This window comes from Cervus elaphus, chromosome 5, assembly GCF_910594005.1.
Source record: "Cervus elaphus chromosome 5, mCerEla1.1, whole genome shotgun sequence".
In the NCBI taxonomy this organism is placed as follows: Eukaryota; Metazoa; Chordata; class Mammalia; order Artiodactyla; family Cervidae; genus Cervus; species Cervus elaphus.
Window position 1 is genome coordinate 60,306,628 of NC_057819.1, and position 13,891 is coordinate 60,320,518.

General features: G+C 38.7%; 1 long non-coding RNA gene across 1 annotated transcript in view; it reads left to right on the forward strand.

Moving 5' to 3' along the window:
• The first annotated feature begins 301 nt into the window (after nt 1-301).
• Nucleotides 302-13,891, forward strand: part of LOC122694188 — a 104,720-nt gene continuing 91,130 nt past the window's right edge. The window contains exon 1 of the long non-coding RNA XR_006341131.1: nt 302-373. This is a non-coding gene — a long non-coding RNA (uncharacterized LOC122694188). The remainder of the gene's footprint in view (nt 374-13,891) is intronic.

A 13,891-nucleotide genomic window follows, 5' to 3' on the forward strand; every position in this document is an offset into this window, starting at 1 on the left:
CATGTGACCTGTGGATGACTGTACCTGGGATGGTAAATCAAAATATAAAACCAAAACATATTGAGACAATAAGAATTTCTGAGTCTTCATAGACATAGAAACATTAAAAACAAATAATTTCTTGGTGAAGGTGAGTACATGAGAGTCAATGCTGGTCATTGTGCCCTGCGAGAATATTAATTCTGCCATGGGGAATCATATGGCTTTGCTTACATTAGCTCAAAATGATGGAAGACTAGTAAAATTGTTATTTTTTTTTCTTGCCCATGCCATATGGCATGCAGGATATTAGCTCTCCAATCAGGGATTGAACCCGTGTCCCCTGGAGTGGAAGCAGAGTTGTAACAGCTGGACCAATGGGGAAGTCACAGAGGTTGGTGAAATTAAACATAAACTTACTGTGCTTATATCATCAGTCCATGGCTTCCTTTCTTTTTTACTTCCTCTTTCCCTCTCTCCCTTCCTTTCTTTCCTCTTTCTTAATGATTTCCCCAAAATCACTTGGGTAGAATGAATATCTGGAAATTGCTAAAGGAACCATAATACTTTGCACATTTTACATAACTATTGATGAATACAAAGTAGTGATTTTCAAACTGCTTAACACACAACTTCCTTCCAATAGATTAAGGCATCATTCAAGCTTTATAAAGAGTTGACATTCTACCAGTCTTTTCTTCACATTTTATCATTTTGAAACAATGAGTAAGATATGTACTTTTAAAAATTAAAGTGAAAATATATTTATCTTATTTTGAGATTTGCTTATCTCCCTTGAAATAATTATATGTATTTATTAGATCATCACAAAACAGTTCTTTTTACACATATACCTTGTTCATACCTGTCTTTTCAAATATTCTTAAAGTAGGTGCTCAGAGACTAAACATCCAAGAAGCATAATAGATCACCATGGTCCATTAAACTGAATATTTGCTCTTTGACTTTCAATTAGGACTCAGTAAAGTCATTATCTGGAATTCTATATGTTAACATTTTAATGAATTGAAGATTCCATCTTTCATGTACCACTAAGAAAGAAGAAAAAGGTTAATTAATTGAAATAAATGATAAGGTATATCCTGATTTCAGAGATATAACAATGAGGGAAAATATTCACTCTAGATTTAAAGACAAGTAGTAGCACTTCTGGGCTTCCCAGGTGGCTCAGTGGTAAAGAATCTACCTACCAATGCAGGAGACGCAAGGGATGTGGGTTTGATCCCTGGGTCAGGAAGATCCCCTGGAGAAAGAAATGGCAACCCACTCGAGTATTCCTGTTTGAGAAATCCCATGGACAGAGGAGCCTGGTGGACTACAGTCCACAGGGTTGCAACGAGTTGAACATACATACATACAAATATACTCAGAAGACACACTACAATATATCAGGTAGTGGTCAATTTCATTTAGTTGGAAATTAACTGATCATTAATATATGTTTAGTTCTGGGCTCAATAACTGGGCTGGAACCATTTACTGTCTAGAGTTTCTGTTTGGTAACTATCTTCTATATGCACCACATTATACCAGCTGAAATAGTTGGAGCAGGTAGCTGCCTATGAAGTGTGGGTTAAAGTTTCTTGGAAAAGTCTTTATCCTTACTTATCCTCATTTTCTTCCTGATGCCAGGAAACCTCCTGTAAGCATTTTCTTCCATTGGCCTTATGTCCTTTCAACATGTGGCTATTTCTGGAAGGATGCATTGACTATTTTAATCATTAACTCTCCAGTATGGAATCATTTGATCATTGATTACATTTTCCCAATGGGATGGTACACTATCATAACTTATGAGGAATCCAAGCTTCAGAGAGCTCATGTAACTTGCCAGGACTGCACAACATAAAGCTGGTTTAACTGGGTTTTCATCTCGGCACTATTTATTGAGTCTGACTGCCTTTCAAGAACACCTCAAATATACACAAATGAAGTCTCTAATCCAGCTGAGATTTTGAAAAGTAAGAGGATAAAGAGATAATGGGGAGGTGAGGTAGTGCCTGAGAGGATCAGTCTTGAGTGTGAATGGAGTGGGGGGTATTGTTCAGGCAACGAGAAGACAAAGTTTTCTGAAAGGGAAAGTAGAAAGATGGCAGAAATAAACCTGTCAGTTCACAACTCCTGCCCTGTGCTTTTACCAGAAATTACTGATTCCTAGAACTGAGCTTGTTGACCTCATATATTTGTTAGATTTACTTCAATTCAATATTTTACTGAGATTCCTCAGAAGATGTTAGGACTCACTTAGGAACCCTGGCAATTTTTTTTTGTCTTGAACTTAGAGCTGAAATTACTGCATTTTAATTCAATAATGAATGCAAATTTTTTATGACCAGTATTTGACTTTGGAGGTTCCTTTTATTCACTTTTTATGGTTAGGATGAGAAAACAACTGGGAAATTCTAGTTTGCAAGCATTTGAACACACCCATATCTGCATGGCTGAATCTTAATGGTGGTCATAAAGCTCATGGAGAGATAAGGAATACTAATATCATTTTTTCTGGATATCATGGATAATATTTGTCTCTTTGTCCCTCAATAACACTGAAGAGTAAGCTTTAGCTTTTTATAGGAACACAGGATGACATACTGCATTTTTGCAGTAGATTCTTGATATGCATAAATGATACTATTGCAAATCCACAGGCTTAATCTTCAGATTAAATTAACCAGAGTTCCTGGTTGGAAGACATAAGTGGAAAATAAAAGAGCTGTGTTGAAATGTATTCATTCATTTCACAAATATTTACAGAGCTCCTACTGTATATCACTGTATATATACTTTTCAAGGGTATGGATATATAACAGTGCACTAACTAGACATATCTTCTGTCTTTATTCTAGGAGAAGAGTAGTCCAGTGGAGTAAGAACAGTTAAATCCTTGTGGTCAATTGCAGATACACTAGTTTTCATATATGCTCTTCCCTTTGCTATGAAAACTTCTCATGCAGAGTTTTACTAATTCCTACTTACTCTTTATGACTGCATTTAGACAGCCCTTCCTCTAGAAGCTTCCTCTAAGCCCTCAAGTTCAACATATTTGCCCTTCTCAGGTACTCTCATGAAACCTTGCATTATTTTTAGCTCTTAAGTTACACTATTTCATTTGTATGTATTCTCCACCAGATGATAAACTTGGATTATATTAAGAATGAGGAATTTTTTCTTCATCGTTGTAACCCCAGCAACTTGCATGGTGTTTGGCACAAGACGGGAACACAGATTTTCTCAGTGAATAATCGACTTAATGAAATGTCTCCCTCTAGCACACCAGTCACTTATAGAGTATAATTCAAAATCATCTTTCCTTAGATTATTAGATGGTTATTTTGGAAGAATCCTCCAAGGATGTGAGATCCGTTTACCAAGAGCTGAATGCTTTGAGCTCCTAGTCAATGTTCCTATGCAGTAAGATGGTTGATAAGATTTTGAAAGGTTCTTGCAGTCTGTCTGTGTGTGCGTGTGTTTGTGTATGTGCTGACATTAGCTCTGATTTGCCACATCTTTCTACGTGAAACTCTAAAGTTTATTTCATATCTCAATACTGAAAAAATATAATAAAAGAGCTTCAAGGAATAACATGGCATAAAATAAGCTAATAATCATAGTGATAGCAACATCATTTTAGTTCAGTTGCTCAGTCATGTCCAACTCTTTGCGACCCCATGGACTGCAGCATGGCAGGCTTCCCTGTCCATCACCAACTCCTGGAGCTTACTCAAACCCACTGTCCATTTGTTGGTGATATCATCCAACCATATCATCCTCTGTCATCCCCCTTTCCTCTTGTGTTCAATCTTTCCCAGCATCAAGGTCTTTTCCAATGAGTCAGTTCTTTGCGTAAGGGGGCCAAACTAATGGAGTTTCAGTTTTAGCGTTAGTCCTTCCAATGAATATTCAGGACTGATCTCCTTTAGGATGGACTGGTTTGATCTCCTTACAGTCCAAGGGACTCTCAAGAGTCTTCTCCAACACCACTGTTCAAAAGCATCAATTCTTTGGTGCTCAGCTTTCTTTATAGTCCAACTCTCACATCCATACATGGATACTAGAGAAGCCATAGCTTTGACTAGACAGACCTGTGTCGGCAAAGTAATGTCTCTGCTTTTTAATATATTGTCTAGGTTGGTCATAGCTTTTCTTCCAAGGTGCAAGCATCTTTTAATTCCATGACTGCAGTGACCATCTGCAGGGATTTGGGAACCCCCCAAAATAAAGTCTGTCACTGTTCCCATTATTTCTCCATCTGTTTGCCATGAAGTGATGGGACTGGACGCTGTGATCTTAATTTTCTGAATGTTGAACTTTAAGCCAACTTTTTCATTCTCCTCTTTCACTTTCATCAAGAGACTCTAGTTCTTCTTCATTTTCTGCCATAAGGGTAGTGTCATCAACACATCTGAAGTTACTGATATTTCTCCTGGCAATCTTGATTCCAGCTTGGGCTTCATCCAGCCTGGCATTTTGCATGATGTAGTCTGCATATAAGTTAAATAAGCAGTGTGACAATATACAGCCTTGATGTACTCCTTTCCCAATTTGGAACCAGTCTTTTGTTCCATGTCCAGTTCTAACTGTTGCTTCTTGACCTGCATACAGATTTCTCAGGAGGCAGGTAAGGTGGTCTGGTATTCCCATCTCTTTTAGAATTTTTCATATTTTGTTGTGATCCACACAGTCAAAGGCTTTGGCGTAGTCAATAAAGCAGAAATAGATGTTTTTCTGGAATGCTCTTGCTTTTTCAATGATCCAGCGGTGTTGACAATTTGATCTCTGGTTCCTCTGCCTTTTCTAAATCCAGTTTGAACATCTGGAAGTTCACAGTTCACATATTGTTGAAGCCTGGCTTGGAGAATTTTGAGCATTGCTTTGCTAGCATGTGAGATGAGTACAATTGTGCAGCAGTTTGATATTTGTTGGCAGTGCCTTTCTTTGGGATTGGAAGGAATACTGACCTTTTCCAGTCCTATGGCCACTGCTGAGTTTTCCAAATTTGCTGGCATACTGAGTGCAGCACTTGACAGCATCTTCTTTTAGGATTTGAAATAGCTCAACTGGAATTGCATCACCTCCATTAGCTTTGTTCGTAGTGATGGCCCATTTGACTTCGCATTCCAGGTTGTCTGGCTCTAGGTGGATGATTCCACGATGGTGGTTATCTGGGTCATGAAGATCTTTTTTGTATAGTTCTTCTGTGTATTCTTGCCACCTCTTCTTAGTATTTTCTGCTTGTTAGGTCCATACCATTTCTGCCCTTTATTGTGCCCATCTTTGCATGAAATGTTCCCTTGGTATCTCTAATTTTCTTGAAGAGATCTCTAGTCTTTCCCATTCTATTATTTTCCTCTATTTCTTTGAATTGATCATGGAGGAAGGCTTTCTTATCTCTCCTTGCTCTTCTTTAAAACTCTGCATTCCAATGGGTATATATTTCCTTTCTTCTTTGACTTTTGCTTCTCTTCTTTTCTCAGCTATTTGTAAGGCCTCTTCAGAGAACTATTTTGCCTTTTTGCATTTCTTTTTCTTCAGGATGGTCTTGATCACTGCCTCTTGTACAATGTCACGAACCTCCATCCATAGTTCTTCAGCTACTCTATCAGATCCAATCCCTTAAATCTATTTGTAACTTCCACTGTATTATAGTAAGGGATTTGATTTAGGTCATATCTCAATGGTCTATTGGTTTTCCCTACTTTCTTTATTTTTAAGTCTGAATTTTGCAATAAGGATTTCATGATCTGAGCCACAGTCAGCTCCCAGTCTTGTTTCTGCTGACTGTATATAGCTTCTCCACCTTTGGCTGCAAAGAATATAATCAATCTGATTTCGGTGTTGACCATCTGTTGATGTCCATGTGTAGAGTCTTCTCTTGTGTTGTTGGAAGAGGGTGTTTGCTATGGCTAGTGTGTTCTGTTGGCAAAACTCTGTTAGCCTTTGACCTGCTTCACTTTGTACTCCAAGGTCAAATTTGCCTGTTACTCCACATATCTCTTGACTTCCTACTTTTGCATTCGATTCCCCTATAATGAAAAGGATATCTTTTTTGGGTGTTCTAGAAGGTCCTGTAGGTTGTCATAAAGTCATTCAACTTCAGCTTCTTTGGTATTAGTGCTTGGGATAGAGACTTGGATTACCGTGATATTGAATGGTTTGCCTTGGAAATGAACAGAGATCATTCTGTCGTTTTTGAGGTTGCATCCAAGTACTGCATTTCAGATTCTTTTATTGACTATGATGGCCACTCCATTTCTTCTAAGGGATTCTTGCCCACAGTAGTAGGTATAATGGTCATCTCAGTTAAATTCACTCATTCCAGTTCATTTTAGTTCACTGATTCCTAAAATGTCAATGTTCATTCTTGCCGTCTCCAGTTTGACCACTTCCAATTTGCCTCAATTCATGGACCTAACATTCCAGGTTCCTCTACAATATTGTTTTTTACAGCATCGGACTTTACTTCCGTCACCAGTCACATCCACAACTGTGTGTTGTTTTTGCTTTGGCTTCGTCTCTTCATTTTTTTCTGGAGTTATTTCTCCACTGATCTCCAGTAGCAAATTGGGCACCTACTGACCTGGGGAGTTCATCTTTCAGTGCCCTGTCTTTTCATACTGTTCATGTGGTTCTCAGGCAAGAATACTGAAGTGGTTTGCCATTCACTTCTCCAGTGGACCACACTTTGTCAGAACTCTCCACCATGACCCATTTATCTTGGGTGGTCCTACATGGCATGGCTCATATTTTCATTGAGTTAGACAAGTCTGTGGTCCATGTGATCAGTTTGGTTAGTTTTCTGTGATTGTGGTTTTCATTCTGTTGGTGCTCTAATGGATAATGATAAGAAGCTTATGGAAGCTTCCTGATGGGAGAGACTGACTGAGGGGGAAACTGCGTCTTGTTCTGATGGGTGGGGCCATGCTCAGTTTAGTTCAGTTCAGTAGCCCAGTCCTGTCTGACTCTTTGTGACCCCATGGACTGCAGCATGCCTGACCTCCCTGCCCATCACCAACTCCCAGAGTTTACTCAAACTTATGTCCATTGAGTTGGTGATGCCATCCAACCATCTCATCCTCTGTCATCCCCTTCTCATTCAGCCTTCAATCTTTCCCAGAATCAGGGTCTTTTCAAATGAGTTAGCTCTTCGCATCAGGTGGCCAAAGTATTGGAGTTTCCGCTTCAGCATCAGTCCTTCCAATGAATATTCAGGACTGATTTCCTTTAGGATGGACTGGTTGGATCTCCTTGCAGTCCAAGAACTCTCAAGAGTCTTCTCCAACACCACCGTTTAAAAGCATCAATTCTTCGGTGCTCAGCTTTCTTTATAGTCCAGCTCTCACGTCCACACATGGCTACTGGAAAAACCATAGCCTTGACTAGATGGACCTTTGTTGGCAAAGTAATGTCTCTGCTTTTTAATATGCTGTCTAGGTTGGTCATAACTTTTCTCCCAAGGAGCAAGTGTATTTTAATTTCATACTCAGTAAATCTCTGATCCAATTTTCTGTCGATGGGTGGGGCTGTGTTCCCTCCCTGTTGTTTGATCTGAGGCCAAACTATGGTGGAAGTAATGAAGATAAGGTTCTTCAAAATGTCCCATGCATGCACTGCTGCACTGAGTGCCCAGCTCTGAAGCAGGCCAACACTGACCCATGCCTCTGCTGGAGACTCCTGGTCACCTTTGGCAAGTCTGGGCCAGTTACTTTTGGGTCGCTGCTCCTTTCTTCTGAGTCCTGGTATACACAAGGTTTTGTTTGTGCCCCCCAAGAGTCTGTTTTTCCAGTCCTATGTAAGTTCTAGTAGCTCTATGGTGGGGTTAATGGTGACCTCCTCCAAGACGGCTTATGTCATACCCAGGTCTGCTGTATGTATCACAGCAACATACACTTATTATGCGCCAGGCAATGTTATAAGCACTTTGAAGTGTTAGTTGCTCAGTCATGTCTGACTCTTTGCAACCCCATGGACTGTAGCCTGTGAAGATCTCTGTCCATGGGATTTCCCAGGCAATGGAGTGGGTAGACATTCCCTTCTCCAACCCAGGGGCTGAACCCAGGTCTTCCACATTTCAGGCAGATTCTTTACTGTCTTAGCCACCACATACTTAGTTTATATTTCCACATCCCTGTGAAGAGACTGAGTCCTGGGAGGTTACATAACTTGACTACTTAGTAACTGAATAGTTGACGAGGATGTAAGCTCCAAAGTCTGGCTCTAGAGTTCACACTCTGTGTTGGACTCCTTCAATTTGAAAATAAAAATCTATTGATCTGATTTAAAAAAATCCAAACAAAACAAAATAAAAGAATAAAACAGCTGAAGGAGTACCACTTGAATTGGACCAAGCAATTCTTTCAATGTGTTAAAATTTGATATATTAAAAACTACCACCGACATCTATTTTTTTTTTTTTGTCAAGGGAATTAATTGCTTATTAGACAGATGGAAGAGTTCAGTTGAGGGGGAAAGCGCTAAAGTATGTAGCCTGTGTGAGAGAAAGGGCAAGCTTGGCACACAGTGATATGCCAAAAATACTTGCAAAAATATGTCAGAAAGATAGCAGGCAGGTGACTAGCATCCCAAAGTCCACATGACTGGGGCCAAGATGGGGAATGAAGAGAAGGCAATGAACAGGGAGATGACAGGTGAACAAAAACCTTTTATCTTTTAAAAGATGTCTTGTGCAATGAAATAGAAGCGATGACTCACAGTGCTGTAATTAGATAGGTAGAAGGTTGTAAATCACAGATTATTGGTAGAGTAAAACATTTAAATGACTTAACCAATTAATATCCAATAGTATTTTTGAGAACAATAATTTTTGTTGATGACCAGCCATTTGATGAACACTCTATAGCACCAAAGTTGATTTATAAATAATTTGTATGTGTTGAAGGTTTTTTCCTATATTCCAGGGCTAGATCAGCTAGTGGGAAAAATGAAGGGATATTTGTAAAGGCCTCTGGAGGACCTTAGAAATAAATATGCATGATGAATGAAAACCTGACATAGGCAATCTGGTTTTTAATGTAAGGATGAAATATGTTATTGAGAAGTTCTAGAACAAACATTTCTTCTGTCAAAGTATGATATATGCTTCTCTAAAAAACTTCATGATTGGCAAAACCACCTCTAAAACATAACAAAGGTTAACAGAAAGATAGAATTGGAGGAGGTCATTCCAAACCTGTACATGTTTATAACTAGTATGATATGAAAAATCACAGTCCTAATTACTAACAATAATTCAGTTAAAAGGACAATTCAATACTGTTTAAAAATAATACCACATTAAATTTTAAGTTTCACCTCTGGAGGGAAAAGGTAAAGGTAGCTGGATAGAAGTGAATGTAAGAGAGGGTTAAAGCATCTGAATTATGGAAATAAGGGAAGAGAGATATGTTGCAGGTTGAGGAATAATTTCAGACTTGGTATAAAATGCATAAAAGGAGGAAAATCTCCCACCAATGACTTCAAGATAGTGCTTGTTTCACTGGGGATAGTACTGGGTCTGGGTACCCTGCTGCAGTGAGCTGTGTTATTGTATTGTATTCAGATGCTTTCACTTGATGACACAGAACGTTAACAAGCTGGGGAAATTCATGTATAAGCCAAGGCGACTTCCGTGTAGAAGGTGCAACATTGTAGAGAATCAATTAATTGTAATTTCATTTCTATCATCTATCAATCAATCATTCACCCATCCATTCATCCACCTACACACACACCAATCCACATAGCCAACTATCCAGCTATTCATCTCACCATCTGTCTACCTCCCCATCTACTTACCTAGTTAGGATGAGGGATTGAGGATGTTCTGAGAATGCTTTGCTCTCAGTACCCAGAAGACTGAATCCCCCTCCTCTCACTGCATCTTAGAAAACTTCCATTTGGGTGTTTTACTGCTTGAATCTATTCCTAAAGTCTGTGACTCTTTGCCTTTATTGTTGAATTTGAAGGTCAGAAATCAGGTCAACATTTTTTATTCTAATAAAAAATTAGAATAAAATCCAGAATTAGAATAAAATTAGAATAAAATCTAATTTATTTGAACTGGATTTTTTTTTAATTAAAAAATCAAAGCATCTCCAAATACTCCTGCTTATAATAAAATTAGTGTCTAAAATTTAAAAAAAACTTAATAATACACAAAATCTGAAATATATATTTATCCTATGAAATTAAACACAGCCAATCTTCTCCTTTGTATTGAACTAAATTGCTGTTAATGCTTTTTCAGTTCCATTTTTGTACCGAATGACTGGGTTATATGAATTTTTATTGCATGCAGCTTCCTTTGCATTGGGAAAAATCATTTTGAGTGAAGAATTCTCTCAATATAGGTTAATTATTTCTGAGGAGCTGGCAGATGAAAAAAATGACAGGAATCTTATCGCTTGTGTTTAGCTTTTTGTGTATTTAACATGTGTAGCTGAAATAATTAAAATGAAAAGAATGCTCTTTTATCTAATGAATTAATGGAACAGGCATCCAGAAGTTGTACTGAAAAAGTTCAACTGAAGCTGCTTAAATCTTCTTCCATAAATCAACTGAGTTGGTTCAGTAATCTCATATCCAATAAGGTAATAATGTCTTCCTTTGCCTTGCTTTTATCTTTTGCATTCAAGTTTCATGCACACCCTCGTTTGATATACAACTTTACTTTTAAGTTTATATGAAAGATGCAACATAATTTTATTCTAAATATGAACTTGACAATATGGATTCAAATTTGATTCACTGATGTGCAACCTTGCGTGTGATATCTGAAACCAGAAATTGTCAAATGGTATATCAAAAAGGTAAATTAGCATTTGCTCAGCGCAACCTGACATGACAGATGGGTAGGAGGAGGGCTGTTATCCCTGAGAAGAAACTAAATATATTATAATTTGGATGTATACACAAACTGGATAAAGCTTTTCAGAAAAGAATTTTCTAGGCGAAATCTACTTTCCACACTCAAAATAATTAGCTAAGCCCCCTCCATCACTCGCTTCTTTCTTTGCTTCTATGAATCGCTTTGCAAAGCATCCATGCATGAAAATTACTTTATAGAATTTGTGTTTGTTAAGCACATACTAATTTCAAGACACTGCACTGGGCTCTGTAGAATACATTGGTAGAACATTTCCATGATAATAATATTAGTAGTAGCAATACTAAAAATAATCATATTGATAATGCTCTTAGTTGTTGAGGGCTTATGTGCCAGGAAGCTTTGTAAGAGCTTTTCATATATTCTGACTTTCACATACAGATACACCGGCAAACACAGTGATATACACAGAAACATACAGATACACACATCACTCAGTCAAGTAAAAATAAATGACTGAGTGATGTGGCTAATTGTTTGTACAGAACACATGTGCTTAGTTGTGTTAGACACTTTGTGACCCCTATGGACTGTAGACTGCCTCCAGAGTAACACCAAAAGAGTCATATGAAAAAGGGGGCGCTGAGCTTGGACCTGAAATGAGTCAGAGTTGAGTAGACAGCCTGGGGAAGAAAAGGTTTTGGGGGGCAAGGGGTTGGGCAAAAGCTCTGTGAGCGAAAACTCAGAAGTAGAAAACTAGTCTGGATACAGGAACAGAATTTGCATTAGGAAGGAAGTAATTAGTGGGAGAGAAGGTGGGGTTAATGTCATGAGTATGAACCTGAGCGGCTCAGATATTTGATACTAGGTAAGTCATGGGGATCCATTAAGGCTTTTGGTTAAGGGGGGGGGGGATTTGAAAGGAATACTTTCAAAAGATTTTCAGGTGAAACTAATGAGGAGACAACATTGTTTAGGAACAGACATAAAGTAGTAATGACAGGAGAAGAATTTCATTTGCTATCAGAGGCAAGGACAGAGGAGTGAATGATGTCTCTGATCTTTGGGGTCAGATGTTGGTCAGAAAGAAGACCTGGTTACAGAGGCAGGTGATGATTCAGGCTGCAGAGATGGTAGATGGAGGCAGCGGTGAGGTATCTATGAACAGAGCATTATAGAACATGATGAGAAATTTATGGGAGAAGTTCTGTTTGAAGGGTCATCAGCCTAGGGCTGAGAGCTACATGGGAGAGATGGACAAATTCTGTTCTCAAGAGAGAGAGAGTGAAAAGTGCGGAGGGCCAAGGAGAACACCTGACCAATGGTGGAGGCAGAAGAAAAACTAGAGAATGGGATAAGGAATGGTCACAGAGTCAGGCTTGAAACAAAGATAGCAGACAAGCTATGGGAAGGCAGGGAGGAGAGGGACTCAAGAAGGAGGGCATGTTCAATAATACCTGATGTTGCTTCAAATGCAGAGAAAGGGGGCTGAGTAAAGATAAGAGAACTGTAATAACAGAGTCATTTTGACATCTGAGAATATAGCTTTAGCGAACTGGGAGATTAAGACCTTATTTTAGACCATCTGTATCTGTGTATATACTTTTAAATTTTTGTTTTATATTGGAGCTTGGCTGATTAACAATGCTGTGTTAGTTTCAGGGGTACACCAAAGCGATTCAGTTACACATGTGCATGCAGACGAAGCTCCTTCAGTCATGTCTGACACTTTGCGACCCTGTGGAGCCCGCCAGGCTCCTCTGTCCATGGGCTTCTCCAGAGAGGAATACTGGAGTGGGTTGCCAGTGCTCTCCTTCAGGGGATCTCCCTGACCCAGAGATCAAACCCATGTCTCCTGCATTGGAAGGCGGAATCTTTACCACTGAGCCACCAGGCAAGCCCTCTAAGCAGGCTAGGGACCTAGAAAAAAAGATGTATGTCTTCAGGCTATCAACAGTGAAATAAGCAGAAGATAAAGGAGCAGGACAGGGCACTCTTGGGGGTTCTTTATGTTATCAAATTGGAGAAACAAAATAATGTGAGAGGCTGAGGTTATTTAATAATCTGCTACCTAAGGGAGCCAGAGAGTGTATGGAGGTTGGTGTCAAACGACGTATTCAGCTTTTGAGGAAAGCCTTCCAGTTCCAGAGGCTTTTAGTTTATGTTTGTTTATGTTCTTGAAACTCTTAATAGGCAATATGGCTTGTTTATGACTCTTGGATGTTAACAAATTTAAAAGCATAAAGGGTTTTTATATACACTAATAATTACATTCAAAGGGATTAAAATTAATTAAATTTAATTTTGATTAAAATTAAAAGTACCAGCACTGCCCAGGACAAAAAAAAAAAAAAAAACAACAAAAAACAAAAAGAATGCTCTTAGGAGACAGAGGTTTCATTTCTGTGATATTGGTGATGAACTTACAGGCCTGTCTAATACAGTACTCCCCAGCTCAGCATTAAAGAATCTGCCTGCTAATGCAGGAGTCATGGGTTTAAACCCACAGGAAGGGTCGGGAAGACCTCCTGGAGAAGGAAGTGGCAACCCACTCCAGTATTCTTGCCTGGAGAATCCCATGGATAGAGAAACTTAGAGGACTCAGTCCACGGGGTCACAAAGAGTCAGACACGACTTAGTGACTAAAAAAATTCTCTATGGTATTAGAGAGTAGCCGAATGTGGTTATTTACTTTTAAATTCAGTAATTTGATTTATATTCAAATACTTACAGTTACAAGTCCAGTTCCTCAGTCATACTAGCCAAATTCTAAGCTTTTAGTGGACAGTGCAGAGAAAGAACATTCCTATCACCACAGTAAGTTCTATTAGACAAGAGTGGTATAAGATACAAAGCCATCTAAAGCACAGCCTGGTACCATAACCAGATGTGGAGAGCCATGTATAGGTAATATTTCATTTTAGAGGATACAACATTTCAAGACTGTGTTTGTGCTTATTAAATCTTGTTGCAATGGGACTTATTTGCTACACAATCTTGGGTTAAATTTTCTTCTATAGTGTAAGTAGGTTTTGCAAATAGCTACAAGCTGTTTTCCAAATAACTGTG